The sequence below is a fragment of the Protobothrops mucrosquamatus genome, unplaced genomic scaffold (assembly GCF_001527695.2).
Source record: "Protobothrops mucrosquamatus isolate PMUCROS unplaced genomic scaffold, P.Mucros_1.0 scaffold260, whole genome shotgun sequence".
Classification (NCBI taxonomy): Eukaryota; Metazoa; Chordata; class Lepidosauria; order Squamata; family Viperidae; genus Protobothrops; species Protobothrops mucrosquamatus.
In genome coordinates this window covers 50,508-64,479 of record NW_015386607.1, presented here as the reverse complement: position 1 = coordinate 64,479, position 13,972 = coordinate 50,508, and positions in this window count along the sequence as shown.

The following is a 13,972-nucleotide window of genomic DNA, read 5'->3' as shown; positions in this document are numbered from 1 at the left end:
AACTTGTGAAGGCAGATACTTGGGAGGAACAGAAAAGAGTATCAGAAAGAGACTACCCATCCATCCTGATCCATTTTTATTTATGCTTACTGTTTCCATAGACCGCACATTCTTTTTGGTCCTAATGTTGCATTTTACCTGCAGTCCTTGACATAAACAAGATTGCTTAATCCTGCCATATCATTTTAAAAATTAAGATATAAAACAATGTTGAACAGAGTTAATAAAATATAATTCATAGTAACAGAGGAAAAAACAGAACAATAGCTTGGTAAAATTATCACCATCCTTATCTTCTTTAAGTCTGAGCTGAAATTTTCATTCATATGTATATGAATCCATTTTTGTTTAACAATTGGATGAAAGTTTCACAGGTGGCATATAACATTGAGTTAAAAGGTGCCCTGTCAGTCCAGTTTTCCACTTACAATTATCTCTCCATCTGCATCCTCCCCTACTTCTTACACTTCAATAAATCCCAATGAAAGACATTATAAGGAAAGATTTTTTTTTCAAGTCCAGAAATTAGAAAACAACACCAAAGGAATTTAAATGAATTTTTAAGGAACCTAGACAAACTAGTAAAAAAAAAACCTCTTGCAGACTTTTGGCACAATATTTGTTCTAAACAAGATAGAAAAAAAGGTTTCTTCACACAGCAGTGGGATACAGAAGCAAGACCTCTAATAAAGAACTGAGTCAGCTTGCAACCTCATACAAAACAACATGTTCCTTCAAACATCGTGATTTGATTCATTTTAGGCCATTAGGAGCAGAAATCCATATCTGTGTCCCAAAATGGATGAGTAGTCAATAAAAATACAATATAAGTAACTTTATGTACTTGAAAAAGCAAGCCTAGACATTCTCCCATCCATATTTTCTACTCCCTAAAACTACTAAACAACCATCTATACATATTTACTAGTTGTACATCCTATACACACACAAACACATTCAGCATAAAAGGGGTAGGCAAAATCTTTTGGCAAAGGAGAGAGAGGGAAGGAGGGAGGGAGAGAGGGAAGGAGGAGGGAGAGAGGGAAGGAAGGAAGGAAGGAAGGTTTATTTTGATGTGCCAAAATTTACTTACTTGGAAATGAGGATGGAAACAGTCTGGTTTAAACCAATGCTAATATCATCAAGCATCCGGGGAAATATAACAAATTAAAAGGTAATCACTTCATAGCATAAAAGGCCTACACCTTAAGTAATAATAAATCTAATACTTGACATTCATCTCCCTAGAAAATAAAATTAGATAAACTTTTGCAAAGGCATTCCGAACAGTCAATCCAGTTTATTAATAATTTCCTGTTTCATACAGGAAGCTCATATTATCTGGTGGCAGCCACAGTGGACCTCCACCGATATTTAATAAAGCTGCCATGGGTAATCCTGTCTGATTACCTATAGCCTTCCAGCTATAACACATACTGAGTTCGAGCTCCATAGAAGGACATCACACTGTCACCTGGTATGATGTTTGACAGCTTATTCTGCTACATCAAGCAGCACAAAATTACTTTTTCCAAATTCATCCCTAGTTAATAACCAAAAGCAATAATGGTATTCAACATGCGTAATGCACTCAGAAGGCAAAATGAGGCAACAGAGAGAAAAAAGATTAAAGAGGGACTGTTATGAAGAGGAGATCAAAAACTGAATCTTGTAACATACAATGTTTCAATTATAACATCATGCAGAGAGCTCCACGTATCACTTGAAAAAGCTCATCCTGCAAACCTAAGAAAACACAAAATTCCTATTGTGTTTACACTGGATGCAGCCATATTCTAATTCAAAAAGAGAGCCCATTTCAAATTTCCCTTTTTAAATTATGCTCTGAAATTCTCTTGGGACCAGATGCTGACTTACCTTTCATGGCAAGGTCTGGTTAAGAGAAATAGATTGCTTTGATAATGTTTATTATATTATGTTAACAAAAATCTGCATCTTATTTTGTACTGAGATGACAATGTTTTCCTTATAGAACAGATCAACATCACTACTTACTATAAGCAACTGGAAAACTAAGAAACATCCAGCACACATGTGCACACACTCATAGAAGCACACAGTAAAAACTGCTGCAGAATTTCATGTTAAAATCCTATTTTCTTTTGATAGGGAACTGATGTGATCTTCATGAATGAACTGGAAGATGCATTAAGTAATGTACAATAAAAAATGGTAAAAATTACTGTATTTTTTTTTCAGCAACCATGAAAAGAAAGGATGTATTCATGATCAGAAATATACTAGGAACTTGCTTGCTGATTTTTGTACAATTATCATTTAATTCCTCTCACACACATCACAGCAGGAATACCATTTATAAATTAGTTAGTTGATGAGAAAGTCCTGCAAATTCTAATGAATTCTAATTCTTATGAGTGCAGTTCCAGTATCTAACTGTATTACTTTTTTCATTGAGTTTGGCATAATTATAGAAATTATCAAAGATTTTTATGGCATTTTGTAATAATAAGCTATTCACATCAAAAACTGAATTGGGCAAATTCCAAAATATGTACATCTGCAAATGCAAATAACTCATTAGTTTGTGACCTTTGAATTGAAAGTTTGCAAATCAATCCTTTTTTGAATCTCCGGCTCACCATGAGATATTCTCAATTTGTAATTCAATATTTCTTCTATGTACTTTACTATTTGGTTCTTGTGTAGTCAGTATAATAATCCTTGCTTGGATAAGGTTGATTTGTAGCCAGCCTAACTGGTTTATTTAAACTTGTCGGCAGGCTATGCATAACATGAGAACAAGTTTAATCTGCCAAAGCAAATTAAATATAGTATGGGTTGTAAAGAAACCTAAATTAGTGCAATTTTATGGGAGAAGTTTGAGATACTCAAGTTCTCAAATACGCATCTTGCTTTTCTGAGCAACAATTGTTACTCCAAAATAAAAAAAAAATAGTTTAACAGGTTCAGCCTTAAACTATGCTAAATATCTCATTTTTCTTTCCAAAATGGTTGATCAGAAAAAAATGTTTGAAAATTATGGGCTGCTGCATTGTGCAATGCATTGACTTTTGTTATGAGAATATCTGCTCGTTAGGACTCTCCATATGAAAGTCTCTATGTGCAAAGGAGCACTTTATGTGTTTACTTAAAAAGAAAAGAAGCTTCTCCATTGGGCATAACACCCCAAATGACTCTATATTAACGTTGACAATGCTAGCATTATGATACCTTATGGCCCTTCTTTCTATGCTAGTAGTCCTCAGCCTATGACCACAATAAGGACCAGAAATTCGGTTGTAAGTCAATGTAGTTTGAAGTTGAGTAACTGCATGATTAAACTCAATTTTACAACCATTTTACCATGTTCCTAAAGCAAATCTCTGCAGCTGTTTAAGGGGATCATGTTAAGAAAATCATGTGGTCCTATACAAATCTAGTTTCCCCAATTGTGGTATTTTTGTGTTATTTTGCTGGGGAAATCATGATCATGTGACACTGCACTTGATCATAAATGCAAACCGGTTGCCAAACACTCAAAATGCATTATGTGACTGTAAAGTGTTGCAGTGCAGGGGCTCTTTTGATGTGTGGGGAGGGAAATAAAAACTTCTGAAATTTCTCCATGACTTCCATCTTGTCATAGCAGGTCCACCAAAGATGACAAAGGAGACTTTTTCCTCCAGCTGTGCAGAGACATATCTCCTGGTCACTCATCTCCTGCACACTCCCTTCTTTAGGCTGATAGGAATGTTGTGGGGGTAATGGTTTACATTGCATTTTAGTGATGACTGCAGCTATTCTCAGCATGCACATCCAGCAGAAACTTGGTTGGATCCCACACTGGCCACTTGTCTGCCTCTAAGTATTGTTCCAAGGAGAACCATTCGTTCTTGGGACATTTTCTGGAAAGGGAAATTCTGTTGTGAGAGAAAGAGGCCTATTTGGCAGAGTCTGGGACAGAAGGATCCTGTGGCTTGAGGCATAGGGTTGACCCCTGGGCCAAAGGGACAATCTGCTTGGGTTTCATTCGAGAGCTTTATCTTCACGCCAGTACTTCATGCCATAGGCAAGTATGTAACAGTTTTGGTCACTCTTAATCTTAAGCAATCTTAAAAGAACCAAAGATATCTTGTTCTCATGGTAGCAATGGCAGGACAGCCAGAAGCCCCTGGGGAAAAAATCTTTAGTTAGAAGACTGGAATACCTCCAATTAGGTATATTGTTCTGTCTAAGATTTAATTGCTAAATTAAGGAATACCTGTAAATACTAGTGCTCCTACATTCTGGGCCAGTTGTAGCTTGCAAGTGATCTTCAAGGCAATCCCATATAAAGCATACAGCCTTCCTGCTCATGGCTACCACCTGCTTTTCAAGCAGGGTATGAGGCTCCAGGAGGATCCCCAAACTGTGCTAAGTTTTTGACTGGGGAGAAAGTCCCCAGAACTAGGGGACCCATAGCTTCTTAGTCCTACTAGGTTTGACTCTAAGCCCATTCCTCCTCATCTACAGCTTCCAAACATTGGAAGAGAACCTTGTCTAGATTGTGCTTTTTAGTTATACTATCATCAATACACAGTAGCCATCTGGTGAATATATCTGGTCATGGTAGCAAGCAGATGTAGTCTGATAATAGAACACAGGTTTATTTTAAATATTTCAAGGTGATAACAAAAAAAATGATAGTGGGCAATTTGTATAATCCCTGTCTTAGTTTACTTCATTGTTTTACATACTCAGAGGGGGCATAACCCTGAGTATGTAAACAAATTCAAGGTTGAAGTGAGTTAAGGAGTTGTTATCCCATAATAAATGATGGTGAAAATAAGTCAATATGTAGCTGACAAGCTAACTATCTGGGAGCAATCTAATCAAATCCTATTACTGATTTTCTGTGCCCCTGTTCAAGACTCTGATTGATTAACAGAAACTGCATATGAAAAGATATGTGGGAGATTTCCTGTCTCTACAAGATTAATAGCACTACAGAAAAAATAGGGTTGAACAACTCTCTAAGACACTATGCCCAGACCCAATACTTCAAAGAGGCTAGGAAGGAAACAATGTAAGAACAGAACACAATATCTGCCTAATTATAGTCCTCTGATAAGTAAAATACAATGAGTGTACCTGAGTTACTAAAAAGTACCTTATGGTCACTTACAGTATATACCAATGTTAACACTTTTGTTACAATTAATTATCTGTTGTATTTAAATATTAATAAAATATTTCTTTCCAAAACACATTTGATGATAAAGCAAATTCTATTCAATTAAGGTGGATGTTACAAATTATTTTGCCGATAGTACATTTTTGGTTCAATATTAAAACTGGCTTTCTACCTGCTTTTTTTCTTCAATTTTTTTTAAAGTTCATTGATAATATTTTGGACTAAAATGTTATGCTATCAGCAAAAGATCAGTTTTACAGTGTAGTGTGAAAATACATCCATCAATAATTTTGTTATGTTAAATTAAGCTTTCTTCTTTATTACTGGAAAAACAGTGCTTCATCTGAAGAATTTTATCTCTACACTGTGACATAATAGATTACAAAGTAATGCAATATCAATCAATCAATAAGTATGTGTATTTCCTTAGCTGTAACTGTTCACAGTTTGTACCATAAGCTTTCTGCAGATTTGAGAACTATATTTGTGTCGTTCTCTGCAACCAGATTTCTGAAGCAGAATAATGCTGCGGTTTTTCAGTATCATGTGTCTAGTTGACAAACAGCACTTGTAAATCTAGTACACTTATGAAATATTACTATATTCTGCACTGAGACAGATAATACCTGAAAAAGTTCCTAATAATGTAAAACAGAACTACAGCAAGAGAAACAATCTTCAAAACAGAGGCTTGATAGAAGTATGCTGAAGAAACATTTAATATTTTGAAACAAATTTGCAAACTTTAAAACTATTAGACTGAATGCAACTTAATTAGTATGTATAGAGTGATACATACAAACTTAGAAAACAAAGTATTTCCCATTTTCTAATAGAAAAAGAGTATGATATAATATCACAATATATGTAATTATATGATTTATATTGAAATCCTAAGTGGGATCCAGAGTATAAAACAGCAGGCTTATTGGTTTCAAAGCAGTGATTACTTATTTCAGTGAGAGCAAGAGATAGAAGTGCATATGCACCTTTTTCTTTTTCCAGCATCATTTTTTTTTAAAAAAATTCTCAATAGTTTTAAAAGACAATCCAGGACATACCCCAATAAATGACAACATATTTGATTCACTGATACAAAAATAAACATGCTGGATGCTCACTTCTAGAACAGTCCTTTTGGAGTCTATTGCAGTGGATACAACATTTTTTTTGTCAAGAACCCATTATGTCTACTACTGTGGAATTAAAAAAATAGATACAACAGACTCCCAAGGTTTAAGCTTAGACCACCAATTGCTCGCTATAAATTCATCATGCCCACATCCAGAATTTCAGAGTTTATGAAGCCAGATAGCCCTCTGGACATGAGATGTTGGAAAAATGGGACACTAGTGTTGGTGCTAGAAGTTTATTACTTTTAGATGAAGCCTGAGCAGGAATTCTGCCTAGCAAGCAATAAAATTCTTCAGTCTCTTTTGTAGCTTATCCTTACTGTCAAAATCCTTAGGCTGCCCTTCTTTCCTGTGATCTCTTCCTTTGGTCTTGAGCAGGATACCTGAGGCATAATATGTTCAGGGAAGCATGCCCATCCAACCAACTGGCATCTCAGATCACTCAGCATGGGGAGGGGATATGTTTTTTTCAATGTAACAAAGGTGTTGTTGGGAATATGAGGACTCCTTCAAGTTGCACTTAGCTCCTAGTGACCATGTTGACAAATAATTTTCTTGACACTAATGAAATTATCAACAAGTTCTTGGGAGCAATGTGGAAGTGCATTGCCACTATGTTCTTCTGGAATGTTTCTTTTGTTAACTTAAAAAAAGGAAATGGAAAATATTATCATGGCAGACAATAATTAGCAAACCAAAGTGTGCTGTTGGATTATGTAGCTCGATGCTTTGCTAATATAGTTTATAATAATTATTAATTGCTTATTATTAATTATTTAATTATTAATTATTATATGTGATTATTTACATGTAGCATATAATTAATGTATTATTAAAATGTTATATAATATGTAATGTACAATTTATTATATTATATAACAATCACCATATCTAATTATATAATGCATAATAATTATCATGTAATAAGGGGGAAAGATGCCCTCAGGGTTGAACCAGCCCTTCTTCTGAGATTCTTCAGCTCAGCAGTAATCTGTGCCCATGGGGAAACAATGGTTGACAAGTTAGATATCCTTGCTCCTACTTTCTCCCTTCCCCCCTCACTATAAGCCGTTTTCTCCCTTCCAAAGCAGCCTTCTGAGTAACCAGGAGAACTGAAGAGAAATTCTTGTCCCACCCTAAATATGAAAAGGTAAACTAAAACTTTGAGAAACTTGTAGTTCAGTCTAGCTGAGGGAAGTAATAGAAGGCAACTCCAGAATTTAAACAAAAATCAACTTTATTAAAGAAACCAAAAGAAGACAGGATTATACACAGATGCCCAGTTAAAATACACAAAACTTAATGCAATTGTGATAACAACTAAATAATTTTCAATCTTGCCTAAGGTAACTTTTTCCTCCAAGCAACTTGCTCATAAAAAGTGGATTTTTGGCCCCACTTGTTCAATGTCTTGTTCTGGATAGGGTAGCATCATTCCAGGAAGGACCTGTGTGCAATCTGGGGGTCATTCTGGACTCACAGCTACTGTTCAAAGAACAGGTGGCAACTGTGGCCAAGAGGACACTTGCACAATTCTATGTTGTGCATTAGGTGCACATCCTTCCCGGATTGGGAGGCCCTGCTCACAGAAAGTCCTACTTTAATCACCTCATAGCTTGCTGTTGCCATCCTTTGCTATCTCAAATATACCAATATATTTAAAATAATTTGGGATCCACGGTCTTGTTAACTATTCAGATATAAAACTCCTCCATTTCAAATGGAATCTGATGACTTTGGTTTATTCCAATGATTTAACATTATTGTGAAGAAAACATATGCACACACACACACACATATACACATTTCCAAGAAAAGAGAAAGAGGATCCAATTGTGGATACATTTTCCTTATCAGTAATACTGTAGCAAAATTATTTACAGACAGTAACGTCCTTAGATAATTGTGATCTCACAGGGTGTTTCTCTTGGGATGATATATGCTTCCTTAGCTTTTTATATAGTTGTCCCCTTTCATTCTTTTTCCCTTTTCAGTGATTTAAAAGTGTGATATTGGGGAAAAACAGGAAGGTTATTGAAAAATATGTTTCCATTATGACTTAAAGAGATTTTGTTTGGTGTAGTGGTTAAGACATTATGCTAAAAATTGGGAGACTATATGTTCTAGTACTGCCTTGGGTACAAAGCCAGTTGTGTGACCTTGGGCCAGTTGCTCTGTCTTAGACCTAGGAAGGAGGCAATGGCAAGCCACTTCTGACTAACCTTGCCAAAAAACCACAAAACCAACTTGAAGGTATGTGTGCAGACACAAATTACGCCTTAATAATTTTAAACAAAGAACTAGCAGAACTAGATGGTGAATGTGCGGCACAAAAGAGAATGTTTTGAATGTCAAATGTATATGCCACGGTGATAGATATCCTTTCCCAAGCTGGTACTCTCTACTTATTTGGGGACTCTAGCTCTCCATTTGCTACCCTTGACTAAGCTGGCTGGGAATTCTGGGAAATAGAGCCTCAACTTATTTGAAGGTAACCAGGTTGGGGTAGGCCACAATAAAAAATGAGGACTGTATGAGTTTCATTCTGTGTAAGTTTTCCTATTTCATGCAGGTATGTTTTACTTCTGGATCAAAAAGCACTCATTGCCCATTGGTGGAACTGGCCTACTGCTGACTTCCTGCCCCTAATCCCCACTCTCTGAGCAAATTCACCTCTCACCCACCTCTGCAAACTCCCTTTGCCATAGGACAAAATACTGCTCAATCTAACAGCTTCTCTGATTTGACCCTGGCTAGAATCTCCTGCCTGTCATTTCTGACACACTGTAGAGCTTTGAAGCAATCCTGCAGCTACAGACCTATCAGCTGACCCACAATTGTCAAAGCAGTCATCTGTATTTTTAAAATGTCACAGGACTATAAGCCTTGCTCTGGATTTACCAAATTAAAGGGAGAGAGAGAGAGAATGAAAGAAAGAGAGAGAGAATCCATTAAACCTGGATACAGTTAACTGAAGGGCATATAATTTAAAACAGTCATTATTATTATTATTACTATAAGGATATTTTTTCCTACACAGTTCAATGGAAAAAATATGTATGTGCATTTAGAAGGGTTTTTCACAATTGCTGTTTTAACCAGTACTATCAAAGCCTTTGTTAAGGAAAACCCAGGAAGGCAATGATTTTTGTTTGTTTTTATACGGTTCCTCTGAACAGTATGTTGTACATTTTTCTGAAAAGTTTTATGGAAACTGTAACATGCCAAAACGAGTCTAGATGAAATGGTGGAAACTCAATTACACCAGAGGAAACCCAGGCATACTGTCAGCCCAATAGATAATGCTTTCTATGTCTCAAATATAAAGGCAGGACATTTTAGTAGTGCAACTGTTATGGTGGTGGTGAAAAAATGCTGGGAGAAAACTTGCAATGGACAAAACAGTTGACCGAAGGGGAGAAACACAGCAGAAAAGTATATTATGCCACCTTTTCAACTGGAACATAAAATTATTCTGTCCATTTAATCTGAACATCTAGATCAGGGATCTGGTCTAAAGACTTGGCAACTTTAAAACTTGTGAACTTCAACTCCCAGTATTCCCGGCTAGCATTCCCCAGAATCCTGTGAGTTGAAGTCTACAAGTCATATAGTTGCCAAGATTGGACACCTCAGTCTAGACAGAGCTTGTTGGAAGTCTAGTACCAACACGAGATATAGGGAGTCTTAAGCCTTCTTGGTTTTTGCCCTTAATCTCCAGAATTCTTTTCTTCTGGCATTTGCCCTTGACATCTCTCTTACTTTGGAAGGCCCAGTTTCAACAGGCTTTGCCTCTTACAGTAATTGTATGCAGCCACTTAACTTTTTATTGTTGTGTTATGTACATATTTTCATGGCTGTTGAACTTGTATTCAGAATCCACAAAGATTGGAGCACTATACACAAATGTTAATAAATAATAAGCAAACACTGCAGGCCTGCATGACTTTATACTCTAACCTTGCAGAAGGAAAGGGCCATTTTAGAAGCAATTTTCTTTCAAAGGTCTTTCAAGTCTATTTGGAGGATAAGTGCCTAAGAAGAGGACCTTCAAGACTGTATGCAGCCTAAGAGTAACTAAGAAAAATACAAGACTGTCTTTGAATTATCCAAAAGTAGAATCCTAGAAAGTTCTTTTTTCTAGAGTGAATTTCTATGCATGCTGATGGCAGAAGAGAAACCTTAGGATCCAATTTAAGGGGAAAAATTAGACTCTCCATGCATTACAATACACTGGATGGGCTAGAGAAATACTGGTTATAAATATGTCTCAGGGACTATGTCACATTGCTGAAACTTGACAGTCATAAATTCTTATTCCTGATGATCTGTTTATGATCTTGATTTATGTCTTGGCTCCAAATTTTCCATAGGTCCTTGCATGTGACCTCCTGTCTTTGATCTCTGGTTGTTTATGACTTCCGTGTGTGCTCTGCTTCTTTCTTGACTGCAAATGTCAATCATTCTGGAGCAGAACACCCTCTATTGACTCTAAGATGACAGAAGAAAAAAAAGTAAAACAACTGGCCAGTACATGCATTTTTAGGCCTTGATATAGAAAATTAAATGTAGGCATTTTTCCTTTTCTTCTCTCAGCTAGGAAATAAATTGCAGGAGATTCTTGCAGTCAACATGTATCAGAAGTGTTCTTTGTTAGGATATTTTGGTGGAACCTCCTATTATCCCTGGTTGGAAAGAAGATATATGTGCTCTTTGCACACACATCAGAGTTCTTTTTTTCCCCAAGACACCTACACCCACAAAATGTGTACTGAGCTCCAAAACACAGCTTGTTAGTTGACTATTGCACTTCAAAATAATTTAATTTTACCTATAGGTATACCTTGAAATGTAGTAGAAAGATTATTTTAGCTAAGAATGTTGCTAAAATAACATGAATATCAGAGAATCCTACCACATGTTCCATTATTTGTGGTATATAAGTGTAGCAAAAGTGACAGCAAAAAATCTCGCTGTCATAATCTCTGATGATCTGAAGGCCTTCCATGTATATTGTGGGCATGGCTGCTGTTTTCCTTAGTTTTTGCATCACATTACATGTTTTTGTTTTTCCCTTTTTCCCTGGGTAAGGGAAAAACCTATGGCAACAGGATGGCAACATAACCTCCTCTCTTCCTGTTCATGAATTGGAATCTAGATTTGAAAGAAATTTCTTTTATAGTAAAATAAAAAAAAACAGACAAGGTTTAAAGAAGCCTGTGTGGACAGTGCATAATAAAATACCAATGTCCTAACAATACATATCAAAACACATGCAAAGTAGAATAATGATTACATTCCATGTAGGCAGTTCCTTTTATACAACTCTTTCTAATAACTAGGCAGATCATATGAAAATGATTTATACTGATACTTATCTATGTGATAATAACAAGAGCCTAATTTTCTCCAAAGTAACAATGTTGGATATCTCCTGGAGGAAAGAGGAAACAAAGCCGGCCTTAAAAAACTTGGCACCAGGGACTATGGAAGATTGTAATATTATTAATATCCCTTGGGACAATTTGGAAGATGCTATGAATGATCAGAACTGCTGGAAAACACTTGCTGGCCAATGTGCTCTACAAAGGAGATGATGATGATGTGTCATATCCAATATTTTGATTCACCTTTCACAATAATTGACGTATGATCTTTCTACCAACATTTTCACAACAATTCCAACATCCCTGGAATACTGTTGCTTCCCCAAACTACTTATTTAACTACCACAGGAATAGGCCTGGAGCAACCATCCAGATCATATTGGATTGAAGATCTTATAATTCCTCATAAGTGGCCATGCTAGGTAGAATAGAGGGTAGTGACAGCAAAACCATGTTGGGAGGATCCAACACAATATACTGTTGCTTTCCTTGTACTTTATCCTATAGCATCTTAGAACTCAGTATAATGAATATGGTAAATCTATTCCATTTAATCAACCATTTCTCATTCTCAGTCTCCTGACACAATCTTTGAACAGAGAAGCTTTAGCTGGTTCTGATTGTTCTGTATTCCTAAAGAATACTATATTCTTCTGGCATGCATCAGAGGCCTATCTCAGAACACAGGATTTTGATTCGTTTCCCTGGATTTTTTTATCTCCAGCAGAATCCCAGTTATTAATAACTAGTATTTTATTAAAGTGAACTCTTTAGTAAATGGCTGAAGTTCATTGTAATCATTGGTCTTACCCCTTCCCTTTTCAAAATCACAGTCTTTTTTCTTTCAAATAAATGTGGGCTATGTTTGCTCTAAAGACAGAATATTTTTTCTGCTGACACCAGAATTTTAGTGCATTACTTGAACTTTTCATTTGATTGTTCTAGGCCTTTTTGTGCAATATTGGCCATGTTTCTTCAGAAAGTTCAACCTCTGGGGGGAAAAAATCACTATTTACATCCAAATGCAAAAGTCATTATCAGTCCCTGCAATAAAATACAGATATATACTGATACAGATCCAAAAAGATAGAGAGACATTGACAGATTCACACACACACACACACACACACACACGTTTCCCTAAAATTCTGTAAAGTATGGTGGAAAGTAAAAGTACCAATAGGGTACTTCTGGGGGACAGATATTTACACAGCTTATATTCTCCTAAATATGTTACCATTTATTTTAGTTGGGAGAAAGTGAAATGCTAATGATTGGTTCCCCAACCTTCCATGTTCCAAATAATGGTAACCAGCTTTGGAAGATGAGAATTCAGCAGCAGAGAAATATGTTGCAATATATAAGCTCTGTCTGTATCTGCTTGCTCTTTTGCATAACTTATATAAAGGCAGGATAATAGCAAAATAGTGTATGAGAAAAATATCATTATGTTTATGTATTTTACATAAGAAAAAATATAATGTGTACTGGAAAAGGCTGATCGTATGTCAAAGTATATTCAGATCCACAGCCCAAACAATATTCAAACATTAATAAGTTTACAAAGAGACAGTTATTTATGTAGAGGTACATTAACAAGGGAAGCACAATGCATTTTGTTATATTTTTTCAGATCATAAAGTTTTAATAATGTTGCTTCTGCTTTCTATAAAGTTGTGAATTGAGAGCAGGTTATGAATGGACTGTACATTTGTTTGTGACATTCCTTCAACAGATGTCCCAGATGAGGAAATTCCTCACAGATTAATGATATTATTGTGAAGTTTCCTTTCGAAGCCTTTAGCGGTGAATCATGAGGCTGCCTGAACTAGAAGTGGAGTTATTCATGCTGTTAGATAAGGTGCAGAGATAGAGATGGCTTCTCTAATTACTCGCATCTTGGAACAACCAACTGGAATTTATTTACCTGGAACAAAGATAGGAGAAATTTGTTCAATTTGCACTTCCCAAACTAATACACGAACTGAAATGTAATATTTAATATTTGTACTTTCTTAGATTCTAAGAGTGTAGTTTTCTGAGCATAAAAGTTTGCATTTAAAGAGGAAAAGGTGCTATAATAGCATAGCAATTGGATTATTGCCTTAAGGTTGGTGGGATGGCTCAGTGGTTAAGATACTGGTTTTGTCGACTGGACAGCCAAGTTTTTAAACTCAAACACCGTGCAACAGGATGAACTCGTGTCTTCCTGCCAACCTAGCAGTTTGAAAGCATGCAAATGCAAGTAAATAAATAGGCACCACTTCATTGGGACGGTAGTAATACTCTGTGACCTC